Source organism: Tachypleus tridentatus, chromosome 13 (genome assembly GCF_004210375.1).
Source record: "Tachypleus tridentatus isolate NWPU-2018 chromosome 13, ASM421037v1, whole genome shotgun sequence".
Taxonomy (NCBI): Eukaryota; Metazoa; Arthropoda; class Merostomata; order Xiphosura; family Limulidae; genus Tachypleus; species Tachypleus tridentatus.
This window is the reverse complement of record NC_134837.1, coordinates 5,317,908-5,332,251: the sequence shown is the minus strand read 5'-3', so window position 1 is coordinate 5,332,251 and position 14,344 is coordinate 5,317,908. Positions and strand designations below refer to the sequence as shown.

Sequence of the window (14,344 nt, the reverse complement as noted above, 5' to 3'; positions counted from 1 at the left end):
AGCTGAGGGTTTTATTCCCCAACAAGTGTTCAACTGTGAAGAGACAGGCCTCTTTTGGAAGAAAATGCCAAAGACGACCTACATCACCAAGGAGAAGTCACTTCTAGGACATAAACAAAGGCTTAAGTTTTAAGTCCTCACTTGCATTACTACATAACAATAGAGTTGTTTCACTTACGCCATCAGCTCTCCTCAGCACAGGTAAAGTGCAGTTAAATTTTCATTTATTGTTTGTTTATTATGTTTATAGTGTTTGTGGTTGGCATGTAAGTATTATTATACAGGTAAAATAAGCAATATTTTTACTTAAAATGCTTCATAATGCGTAATTTTTGGAGGTCTGTAACGGATTAATTTAATTTACAGTATTTCTTATGGGAAAAATTAATTCGGTTTTCGAACAGCCTTCTTGGATTAAGTTCGAGAACCAAGGTACCACTGTATATTATGTTAGTTCGAAAACCAAGGTACCACTGAACCGAGGTACCACTGAACCAAGGTACCACTGTATATTATGTTAGTTCGAGAACCAAGGTACCACTGAACCAAGGTACCACAGTATATTATGTTAGTTCGAGAACCAAGGTACCACTGAACCAAGGTACCACAGTATATTATGTTTTATTAAGTAATGTGGAAAACAAACATTGTTTATAGTTCATTTATTAAAAGAAAATTTAAACAGACAACAAAAACTTAAAGATGTTTCCAAATATAATAAAATTATTTTATCAACGCAACAACCAACAAATATAAACAGCTAATCCGCTATCATTTGTTTTCCAAAAAAGGAATATGAAACTACAGAGAATTGTAGTTTATAAGTTTTATTAAAACTTAACTAATAACAACATTGTCTTTCAAAATATTTTTGTTAAATAATAAAAATGTAATATTCCCATTACAATGCATATCTTTATGGGATGAAATGGATACTATGAGAATAATGCTGTTTAAACTCTCTTTAAGCGCTAATATAAAACCATTTGATATTAGTTTTAAAACAATTTGATAAGTTTTTGTACGTGTAAGTAATAGAGGAAACATACTAGAATAAACAGCCTAAAATTAACACACTGTTATACATCAAACACAGTAGACTAAATAGTCTACACTTACAAAATTCTTAAAACCAACACAGTAGGCTAAATAGTCTACAGTTTCGACATTCTTATACACTAAACATAGTAGACTAAATAGTCTACAGTTACAACACTGTTATACAGTAAACACAGTAATTTAAGTAGTTGACAGTTACAGTTACCTACAAACAACAATAACAAGAGAATCTAGACTTACCGTTGAGACACGTCCAAAATACAATAACAAGAGAATTTAGATTTACAACTGATATGCCTCCAAACAATAATAACAAGACATTTTAGATTTACAGCTGATATGCCTCCAAACAACAAAAACATGATAGTCTGTATTTACAGCTGATATACTTCCTAACAACAATAACCAGATAACCTATATTTACAGCTGATATGCTTCCTAACAACAATAACAAGATAATCTGTATTTACAGCTGATATACTTCCTAACAACAATAACAAGATAATCTATATTTACAACTGATATGCTTCCTAACAACAATAACAAGATAATCTATATTTACAACTGATATGCTTCCTAACAACAATAACAAGATAATCTATATTTACAACTGATATGCTTCCTAACAACAATAACAAGATAATCTATATTTACAGCTGATATGCTTCCTAACAACAATAACAAGATAATCTATATTTACAGCTGATATTAACAACAATAACAAGATAATCTATGTTTACAGCTGATATGCTTCCTAACAACAATAACAAGATAATCTATGTTTACAGCTGATATGCTTCCTAACAACAATAACAAGATAATCTATGTTTACAGCTGATATACTTCCTAACAACAATAACAAGATAATCTATATTTACAGCTGATATGCTTCCTAACAACAATAACAAGATAATCTATATTTACAGCTCACAACAACAATAACAAGATAATCTATATTTACAGCTGATATGCTTCCTAACAACAATAACAAGATAATCTATATTTACAGCTGATATGCTTCCCAACAACAATAACAAGATAATCTGTATTTACAGCTGATATACTTCCTAACAACAATAACAAGATAATCTATATTTACAGCTGATATGCTTCCTAACAACAATAACAAGATAATCTATATTTACAGCTCATATACTTCCCAACAACAATAACAAGAAAATCTATATTTGCCGCTGATCAAAGTTTTAAGCTAATATTCTTATTTTAGTTTCGTCTGCTGATTGAACAATAACAGTTATAGTTGGATTAACTAATAAGTCTACTTGTGAATAAAAAATACCAGTCATTCACTTTGATGTGTCTAGTTCTATATTCTAATATTAAGTAATATCAGGTTGTTACTCATGAAATGTTTTTTTTTTAAGAAATTGAAATCAGTTCAACTTTTTGCTATATAATATATTTAATCAAAATAAGCTATTTTAGACTTGATACTCTTCTACCAATGAGTTGTAAGTTTGTAAATGACATCTTTAAAGAACTGGACGTTTTTGGTTGTTTTGATACAATGAAGTTTCAGAAAGTACTTTCAGTTGATCTTTGATCGCAAAGGTGTTTCTATAAAAATGTCCAAATCTTTAAAAAATTCATAACCTGTAGGAAAATTATCTGGTGGATGAGGTGAAGTTTGATATATTGATGTTTAGTTTTTGGACAGTAACGCTTGAGACATAAAGTTGAGCATTGTCATGAAGCAGTGTTGGTCCACTGTGATTGACCAATGATGGATGTTTCCGTGACAAATTTCGATGCATAATGTTAAGTACATCACAATATTTCTCTGCTGTGATTGTTGCTAATGAGTTTAAAAATGAATAGTGGATCACACTTACTGATGACCACCAAACATTGACCATAAGGTTTTTTAAAGGAAAAGCTGGTTTTGGTGCTTCTTTATTGTCAACCCATTGTCCTGATTGTCGTTGATTGAAGGTAAGAATTCATTTTTCATCACAGATGACAATTCTTTAGAGATAAGAATCGTTTATGTTGTTAGTAACGAGTGAGACTAAAGTTAAACAAGTTTTTTTGATGGTTTTCAGTCAGTTCGTGAGAGACCCATTTATCGAACTTTTTCATCTTGAATAATGTTGAATAATGAACATTAAGTTTATCGAAAGTCCTCTCATTGTTTGTCATGTATCTGATTCAACCAAAACCTTCAAATCTTCATTAATGACTCTCTGAAGGCTGTCAGAGGTTCATTTCGAAGACTTGTGTCACCAGAACGAAACTTCCTAAACCAACACTGTGCTGTGTGTTCATTAGCTGTCCCATCACCAAATACATGATTGATAATACGAATAACTGTCGCCACATTGTGACCAAACTTAAACTCGTACAAGAAAATTACATGAAGATCAATTTTATCTACGTTGACAAAAATCAATATAAATATGATTTAGTTTCTAAAATAAAAAAAAAAAATCTTCCAATGAACCACACAATATACCATGTTATTCAGACGAACGTACAATAATGATTCTCTTTCAGCCACTAGAAATCAAGTTTCATATCTGGACTTGGTAATCTAACATTCCATATTTAACGACCTGATACCATCAGGTAGAGTAAATGACTCTATTATATGCTTGAAGAACGAGGTTTGGGATGAAACGTTTTTATGCAAGATGTCTGTCATCGAACTAAAAATAAAAATACAAATGAAACTGATTCAGTGAAAACTCCTGAAGAGCTGTAAAGCGAAATGTTGAGTGTTTAATAAAATAAAAACAACATTTTTGTATTATGAGGTTCTTTATTTTTAGTATTAGTTTCTTACATACACCAATACATATCTCAGTAATTTAATACTCAGTATTAGATCTGGCATGTCTGAAGCTGAAAACTAAATCATCTATGTGAATGTGATGGAGTGAACGTGATAACATAGAAACAGCAGTATACTAGACTATGGCGAAATATGTTCTACAAAGTGACATATAGAAACAGCAGTATACTAGACGAGTGTTAAATACGTTCTACAGGGTAACACACTGAAACAGCAGGATACTAGACGAGGGTGAAATATTCTACAGGGTAACGCATAGAAACAGCAGTATACTGGACTAGGGTTAAATATGTCCTACAGGGTAACACATTGAAAAAGCAGTATACCGGACTAGGGCTAAAAATGTTTTATATGGTAACGCATAGAAATAGCAGTACACAGCAGTACACTGGACTAGGGTTAAATATGTTCTACAGGTTAACGCATAGAAATAGCAGTACACTGGACTAGGGTTAAAGTTCTATCGATATCTCGTCTAATGGATTCTTTAACATAACAGATGCAGAAACAGGTTGGCCATGTAAATAAAGTGGTTATTGAAAGAACATTTTAGAAGTAGACTAAATTACAAAAGTGAAGAAAACTTATTAGCATACAAATAATCAGCTACAAAAAACAACAGGAAAATATGTTTGATTTTGTAACATTTCTACCGAATAGAATATGTTATAAACGTGATAAAACTTAGTGAAGAAAACTGTAGTGATGTAATATAATAATTATAAGTGAAAACAAGTTTATGTGACTTCCCTACAGTTTTCCATACATTGTAATCTGATTTCTTATTGTCTATTAAACCTAAACCTTTTAGTATCATTTTCACATGTTTTGATATATAAATATTGACGAAAAGAAATGGTTAATAAGATTTCAATAGCGTAAATAAAAGAAATATACAGGTTATTTGATCTAAAATAAACACAAATTGAGAAAGTAATCAAGGGAAATAAACAGGTTATTTGATCTAAACATTAACTGTGAAAGTAATCAAGGGAAATAAACAGGCTATTTGATCTAACATAAATACTAATTGTGAAAGTAATCAAGGGAAATAAACAGGCTATTTGATCTAACATAAATACTAATTGTGAAAGTAATCAAGGGAAATAAATAGGTTATTTGATCTGACATAAACACTAACTGTGAAAGTAATCAAGGGAAATAAACAGGCTATTTGATCTGACATAAACACTAACTGTGAAAGTAATCAAGAGAAATAAACAGGTTATTTGATCTAAACACTAATTGTGAAGGTAATCAAGGGAAATAAACAGGTTATTTGATCTAAACATTAACTGTGAAGGTAATCAAGGAAAATAAACAGGTTATTTGATCTAACCACTAATTGTGAAAGTAATCAAGGGAAATAAACAGGTTATGTGATCTAACATAAACACTAACTGTGAAAGTAATCAAGAGAAATAAACAGGTTATTTGATCTAAACACTAATTGTGAAGGTAATCAAGGGAAATAAACAGGTTATTTGATCTAAACATTAACTGTGAAAGTAATCAAGGAAAATAAACAGGTTATTTGATGTAAACACTAATTGTGAAAGTAATCAAGGGAAATAAACAGGTTATTTGATCTAAACACTAATTGTGAAAGTAATCAAGGGAAATAAACAGGTTATTTGATCTAAACACTAATTGTGAAAGTAATTAAGGGAAATAAACAGGTTATTTGATCTAAACACTAATTGTGAAAGTAATCAAGGGAAATAAACAGGTTATGTGATCTAACATAAACACTAATTGTGAAGGTAATCAAGGGAAATAAACAGGTTATTTGATGTAAACACTAATTGTGAAAGTAATCAAGGGAAATAAACAGGTTATTTGATCTAAACACTAATTGTGAAAGTAATCAAGGGAAATAAACAGGTTATTTGATCTAAACACTAATTGTGAAAGTAATCAAGGGAAATAAACAGGTTATTTGATCTAAACACTAATTGTGAAAGTAATCAAGGGAAATAAACAGGTTATGTGATCTAACATAAACACTAATTGTGAAGGTAATCAAGGGAAATAAACAGGTTATTTGATGTAAACACTAATTGTGAAAGTAATCAAGGGAAATAAACAGGTTATTTGATCTAAACACTAATTGTGAAAGTAATCAAGGGAAATAAACAGGTTATTTGATCTAAACACTAATTGTGAAAGTAATCAAGGGAAATAAACAGGTTATTTGATCTAAACACTAATTGTGAAAGTAATCAAGGGAAATAAACAGGTTATGTGATCTAACATAAACACTAATTGTGAAAGTAATCAAGGGAAATAAACAGGTTATGTGATCTAACATAAAGACTAATTGTGAAAGTAATCAAGGGAAATAAACAGGTTATGTGATCTAACATAAACACTAATTGTGAAAGTAATCAAGGGAAATAAACAGATTATTTGATCTAAACACTAACTGTGAAAGAAATCAAGGGAAATAAACAGGTTATTTGATCTAAACACTAATTGTGAAAGTAAATAATATAATACCCGTACCTAACATGCTCTAAAAATATCCGTGTCTGTTTCAAGTTTACACATGGATCTCAACAGGAACCGTCGACGTCTCATACTAATGAAGTGAAACATGGAATCACCAATACACAATTTTGAAAAGAGGGGAAATAATTACATCACAAACAGTTGTTAACACATATTTAAATTCTTACAACGTTGCGGGCTAGGGCGTCCTTAATTCTATAAGGGCGTTCCATTCTGAAACGTTGCGAAAATTAAAACATTTGTTTATCTTTAGCCATTTTTTTTCTATCATTTGTTTTCGATTTCATTGTACCACAGCATGCTATGGTTGTTGACACAGATGTTATCAGAATAGCATGTACAATAGGTTCGGACTTTAACAATATAATTTTAAAGAAATACGATGGTCAGATATAAAAACAAGGTATTGAGTCCAAAGCTCCACCCGTTCTGAACGTTGACTCTTTTCATTTAAAGCAATATCTTCAACGCTATACACCTCACTTCAATGAGGTCTTGCGTAACCTATTAGTTATGATGCCGGACTGTGTACGAGTTATGCTTCACTTCATATTTTCTTCAAAACGAGATCCGTCCTTGGTGACAAGGGTTGATTCAAACGCTGGACTGTCACATCTTAATAATACATTAAATTAGTTCAAGAGTTAACGGTGTGTGGTGTTAACTAGCTGTATTCCTTCCACTCAACCAGCCTAAGTTAGAGATATCTAACACAGGTAATCGTTGAGTGCGTTTATAAAGTAAAAGATTCAATCTTCTAGTTTCAGACATTTCCTTAAGATCATACTTTTAACAGTTACCACTAAACCTTACCGTTAAATGGTTAAATATATACCAATAAACCTCACAGTAAAACGACATAACAGTAACAGCGACTACTAAACCTTACACTAAAATAGTACAATAACAACCACAACACCTTACTGCAAAAAGAAACAATTACACCCTATGGTAAAATACTATAAGAACTACCACTATACCTTACTGTAAGACCTTGTTGTAAAATGAAACAATTAAACCCTAAAGTAAAATGGTATAAGAGCTACCACTACACCTTACTATAAAAAGTAATAATGAAACCTTACGGTAATATGGTATAAGAGCTACCACTAAACCTTACTATAAAAAGTAACAATGAAACCCTACAGTAATATGGTATAAAAGCTACCACTAAACCTTACTATAAAAATTAATAATTAAACCTTACGGTAATATGGTATAAGAGCTACCACTAAACCTTACTATAAAAAGTAATAATTAAACCTTACGGTAATATGGTATAAGAGCTACCACTAAACCTTACTATAAAAAGTAATAATTAAACCTTACGGTAATATGGTATAAAAGCTACCACTAAACCTTACTATAAAAAGTAATAATGAAACCTTACGGTAATATGGTATAAGAGCTACCACTAAACCTTACTATAAAAAGTAATAATTAAACCTTACGGTAATATGGTATAAGAGCTACCACTAAAAATTACAATAAATAGAAACAATTAAACCTTATAGTAATATGGTATAAGAGCTACCACTAAACCTTACTATAAAAAGTAATAATGAAACCTTACAGTAATATGGTATAAGAGCTACCACTACACCTTACTATAAAAAGTAATAATTAAACCTTACGGTAATATGGTATAAGAGCTACCACTAAACCTTACTATAAAAAGTAATAATTAAACCTTACGGTAATATGGTATAAGAGCTACCACTAAACCTTACTATAAAAAGTAATAATGAAACCTTACGGTAATATGGTATAATAAGCTACCACTAAACCTACTACTAATAATTAAACCTTACGGTAATGGTAATAATTAAACCTTACGGTAATAATATGGTATAAAAGCTACCACTAAACCTTACTATAAAAGTAATAATTAAACCTTACGGTAATATGGTATAAGAGCTACCACTAAACCTTACTATAAAAGTAATAATGCTACCACTAAACCTTACGGTAATATGGTATAAGAGCTACCACTAAACCTTACTATCAAAAGTAATATTGAAACCTTACGGTAATATGGTATAAGAGCTACCACTAAACCTTACTATAAAAAGTAATAATTAAACCTTACGGTAATATGGTATAAGAGCTACCACTAAACCTTACTATAAAAAGTAATAATTAAACCTTACGGTAATATGGTATAAGAGCTACCACTAAACCTTACTATAAAAAGTAATAATGAAACCTTACGGTAATATGGTATAAGAGCTACCACTAAACCTTACTATAAAAGTAATAATTAAACCTTACGGTAATATGGTATAAGAGCTACCACTAAACCTTACTATAAAAAGTAATAATTAAACCTTACGGTAATATGGTATAAGAGCTACCACTAAACCTTACTATAAAAAGTAATAATGAAACCTTACGGTAATATGGTATAAGAGCTACCACTAAACCTTACTATAAAAAGTAATAATGAAACCTTACGGTAATATGGTATAAGAGCTACCACTAAACCTTACTATAAAAAGTAATAATGAAACCTTACGGTAATATGGTATAAGAGCTACCACTAAACCTTACTATAAAAAGTAATAATGAAACCTTACGGTAATATGGTATAAGAGCTACCACTAAACCTTACTATAAAAGTAATAATGAAACCTTACGGTATATATGGTATAAGAGCTACCACTAAACCTTACTATAAAAGTAATAATGAAACCTTACGGTAATATGGTATAAGAGCTACCACTAAACCTTACTATAAAAAAGTAATAATGAAACCTTACTATAAAAAGTAATATGGCGGTAATATGGAGCTACCACTAAACCTTACTATAAAAGTAATAATGAAACCTTACGGTAATATGGTATAAGAGCTACCACTAAAACCTTACTATAAAAAGTAATAATTAAACCTTACGGTAATATGGTATAAGAGCTACCACTAAACCTTACTATAAAAAGTAATAATGAAACCTTACAGTAATATGGTATAAAAGCTACCACTAAACCTTACTATAAAAAGTAATAATGAAACCTTACGGTAATATGGTATAAGAGCTACCACTAAACCTTACTATAAAAAGTAATAATGAAACCTTACAGTAATATGGTATAAAAGCTATTACTAAACCTTACTATAAAAAGTAATAATTAAACCTTACGGTAATATGGTATAAGAGCTACCACTAAACCTTACTATAAAAAGTAATAATGAAACCTTACGGTAATATGGTATAAGAGCTACCACTAAAAATTACAATAAATATAAACAATTAAACTTTATAGTAATATGGTATAAGAGCTACCACTAAACCTTACTATAAAAAGTAATAATGAAACCTTACAGTAATATGGTATAAGAGCTACCACTAAACCTTACTATAAAAAGTAATAATTAAACCTTACGGTAATATGGTATAAGAGCTACCACTAAACCTTACTATAAAAAGTAATAATTAAACCTTACGGTAATATGGTATAAGAGCTACCACTAAACCTTACTATAAAAAGTAATAATGAAACCTTACAGTAATATGGTATAAAAGCTACCACTAAACCTTACAATAAAAAGTAATAATGAAACCTTACGGTAATATGGTATAAGAGCTACCACTAAACCTTACTATAAAAAGTAATAATGAAACCTTACAGTAATATGGTATAAAAGCTATTACTAAACCTTACTATAAAATGTAATAATTAAACCTTACGGTAATATGGTATAAGAGCTACCACTAAACCTTACTATAAAAAGTAATAATGAAACCTTACGGTAATATGGTATAAGAGCTACCACTAAACCTTACTATAAAAAGTAATAATGAAACCTTACGGTAATATGGTATAAGAGCTACCACTAAACCTTACTATAAAAAGTAATAATGAAACCTTACGGTAATATGGTATAAAAGCTACCACTAAAACCTTACAATATAAAAGTAATAATTAAACCTTATAGTAATATGGTATAAGAGCTACCACTAAACCTTACTATAAAAAGTAATAATGAAACCTTACGGTAATATGGTATAAGAGCTACCACTAAACCTTACTATAAAAAGTAATAATTAAACCTTACGGTAATATGGTATAAGAGCTACCACTACACCTTACTATAAAAAGTAATAATTAAACCTTACGGTAATATGGTATAAGAGCTACCACTAAACCTTACTATAAAAAGTAATAATGAAACCTTACAGTAATATGGTATAAAAGCTACCACTAAACCTTACTATAAAAAGTAATAATGAAACCTTACGGTAATATGGTATAAGAGCTACCACTAAACCTTACTATAAAAAGTAATAATGAAACCTTACAGTAATATGGTATAAAAGCTATTACTAAACCTTACTATAAAATGTAATAATTAAACCTTACGGTAATATGGTATAAGAGCTACCACTAAACCTTACTATAAAAAGTAATAATGAAACCTTACGGTAATATGGTATAAGAGCTACCACTAAACCTTACTATAAAAAGTAATAATGAAACCTTACGGTAATATGGTATAAGAGCTACCACTAAACCTTACTATAAAAAGTAATAATGAAACCTTACAGTAATATGGTATAAGAGCTACCACTAAACCTTAGTATAAAAAGTAATAATGAAACCTTACAGTAATATGGTATAAGAGCTACCACTAAAAATTACAATAAAAAGAAACAATTAAACCTTATAGTAAAATGGTATAAGAGCTACCACTAAACCTTACTATAAAAAGTAATAATGAAACCTTACGGTAATATGGTATAAGAGCTACCACTAAACCTTACTATAAAAAGTAAAAATGAAACCTTACGGTAATATGGTATAAGAGCTACCACTAAAAATTACAATAAAAAGTACTAATGAAACCTTACGGTAATATGGTATAAGAGCTACCACTAAACCTTACTATAAAAAGTAATAATGAAACCTTATAGTAAAATGGTATAAGAGCTACCACTAAGCCTTTCTGTAAACCCATACTATAAAAAGAAACAATTAAACGTTACAGAGAATGGGAAAAGAAGTAACACTAAACCTTATTGTAAGACCTTGTAAAAAGAAACAACTTAACCTTACTGTAAGATGGTATAACAGATGTCACTAAACCTTACTGTAAAATGGTATAAAAGCTACAACTAAACCTTACGGTAAAATGGTATAACAGATGTCACTAAACCTTATAGTAAAATGGTATAAAAGCTACAACTTTACCTTACTGTAAAATGGTATAACAGATGTCACTAAACCTTACTGTAAAATGGTATAATAGCTACCACTAAATCTTACTATAAAGAGACAATTCTAAGTATATACTTACTGTAAAGTACAATATAAATTACCGTATGGTTTAAGTATACACCTACTATAAAGTACTATATAATTATCGTATGGTTTATGTACACACCTACTATAAAGCACTATATAAATTATCGTATGGTTTAAGTATACACCTACTATAAAGTACTCTATAAATTATCGTATGGTTTAAGTGTACACCTACTATAAAGTACTATATAAATTAGGACATGGTCTAAGTATACAGCTACTATAAGAGAGTATATAAATTATAACGTGGCCAATGTATGTAGTTACAATAAAGTACCATATATATTATAACATGATCTAAGTATATAGCTGGTATAAAAGAGTATATAAATTACAACACTGTTAAAGTAGACAGTTACAATAAAGCGTCATATAAATTAGAACATGATCCAAGTATACAGCTAATATAAAGTACTATATAAATTAAAACATGATCTAACAATACACATACTACAAAGTACGATATAAATTACATGATCTAAGAATACAGCTACTATAAAAGACTATATAAATTACAACATTTTCTAAGTATACAGGTACTTTAAAGTACTGTATAAATTACAACAAGATCTAAATATACAGTTGATATAGAGTATTATATCAGAAAGTTGCCGCTTGTAACTGTTGGAAAAGTGTGTTGGTAAAAACCAACAGTCACAGAGCTGTCTCTTAAGAGTCCAAGAAACAGGCTGACAAGGATTTCCATATTACCTCAATATGGACTGATGATAGCCAACTGTGTCCCACCAAGACATAATAATAAACTTTCACGTGAACATTTTGGTAACCTGACAGGTATGTGTTAGTTTTGTTTAACACTTATTAATTTACTCTCGAAATCAAACAGTTCAAAACCGTTAACTCTTATCTTGGCTGATATATTTTGTGTGATAAAATTTTGTTCACAGTTTGTAATATCTTATTTTCTAAATAGAATATTAGCTGTAACTGAGAACGTTTACTCCTTGTGTATAGTATGTTAATATTTATACATGAGAATGTTTACTCCTTGTGTATAGTATATTAATATTTATACATTAGAACGTTTACTCCTTGTGTATATTATATTAATATTTATACATGAGAACGTTTACTCTTTGTATATAGTATATTAATATGTATACACTTATCTTAACTTATTGAAGTTTTTTCACTAGAACTCGATGGTATTTAATGGAATCTGTCTTCTATATTTCCAAATTTTTCCAACGCTAATTTAGATTGCTAAGGAGTGTTAGGTTCTCTGATCTTACAATATTGAAATGAAATTGTTACAATGTGATGTGCGCATGTTATACAAGAAAGACAACTATCAGGCGTATTTCTTGTACATTCGAAGCGTCTAGGCTTTAATCAATTTCTATGACAATCTAATTTATTTGAACCAACTTAACATATTTAAGGAATTAATGTTGGCTACATTTTGACAGATCTACACAATCAAGCCTCGTTTCTTCTCTATCAGCAAAAACTAACAGATCATGGAACTACCCTGTTGACGAAAAGACCTATTTATAAAGAAATTGAAACATGAGAAATCTCACCGTAAACTGTGTTCTCGTAGATCACACATTCCTTGGTAACTCACCAATCATTGAACCACGAACATTTTGTACCGTACACCGACGGTGACTAGACAACCATGGCAGCTACAGGTCGATAAGGGACCTTGGAACATTCGTCTGTTAATTATAACCCTCGTGCCAATTGTGAATACAGGAAGTTAATGAGTCTTCGAGTGCTGCCATCTTGTGGGTTAATTGTGACAAGAACATAATTTCGAAACAAAAACATAGAATGCTATGAGTAAGTCACAGCTCTTTAAAAACACCCTCCTCCAGAAACGCCACCTGTCCCAAAGTTCCAGTAGTATATCCTACTATTGTGTCATATTAGACAACCTGTAAGACAAAACTAAGAGAGAGTTTTAGGTGAAATATAATCAGTTCTAATATGAAAAAAACAAAACAGCTGCATGTTCGATGTTTTAGGAGTCTACATTCATTGACTGAGAGATTAGCATTACTGACAGCCTTACATTATAACTGAAACAAGACAGATACAAGAAACGACAGACAAGAATGAAGGTGTTTCAGTTCATTATCGCAATTTGAAACAAAAGTGTCAGTGAAATGGTGTGTAACAAAATTTTTAAGATAGTTCTCTTCTCTCGTCAGTGAAATGGTGTGTAACAAAATTTTTAAGATAGTTCTCTTCTCTCGTCAGTGAAATGGTGTGTAACAAAATTTTTAAGATAGTTCTCTCTCTCGTCAGTGAAATGGTGTGTAACAAAATTTTAAAGATTGTTCTCTCTCTCGTCAGTGAAATGGTGTGTAACAAAATTTTTAAGATAGTTCTGTTCTCTCGTCAGTGAAATGGTGTGTAACAAAATTTTTAAGATAGTTCTCTTCTCTCGTCAGTAAAATGGTGTGTAACAAAATTTTTAAGATAGTTCTCTCTCTCGTCAGTGAAATGGTGTGTAACAAAATTTTTAAGATAGTTCTCTTCTCTCGTCAGTGAAATGGTGTGTAACAAAATTTTTAAGATAGTTCTCTTCTCTCGTCAGTGAAATGGTGTGTAATGGTGTGTAACAAAATTTTTTAAGATAGTTCTCTCTCTCGTCAGTGAAATGGTGTGTAACAAAATTTTTAAGATAGTTCT

The 14,344-nt window shown here is 30.2% G+C and overlaps 1 long non-coding RNA gene across 1 annotated transcript in view; it reads right to left on the bottom strand.

Moving 5' to 3' along the window:
- Window positions 1–13,400, bottom strand: part of LOC143238484 (uncharacterized) — a 34,989-nt gene extending 21,589 nt beyond the window's left edge. The window contains exon 1 of the long non-coding RNA XR_013020603.1: window positions 13,228–13,400. This is a non-coding gene — a long non-coding RNA (uncharacterized LOC143238484). The remainder of the gene's footprint in view (window positions 1–13,227) is intronic.
- Between the last annotated feature and the right edge of the window lie 944 nt (window positions 13,401–14,344).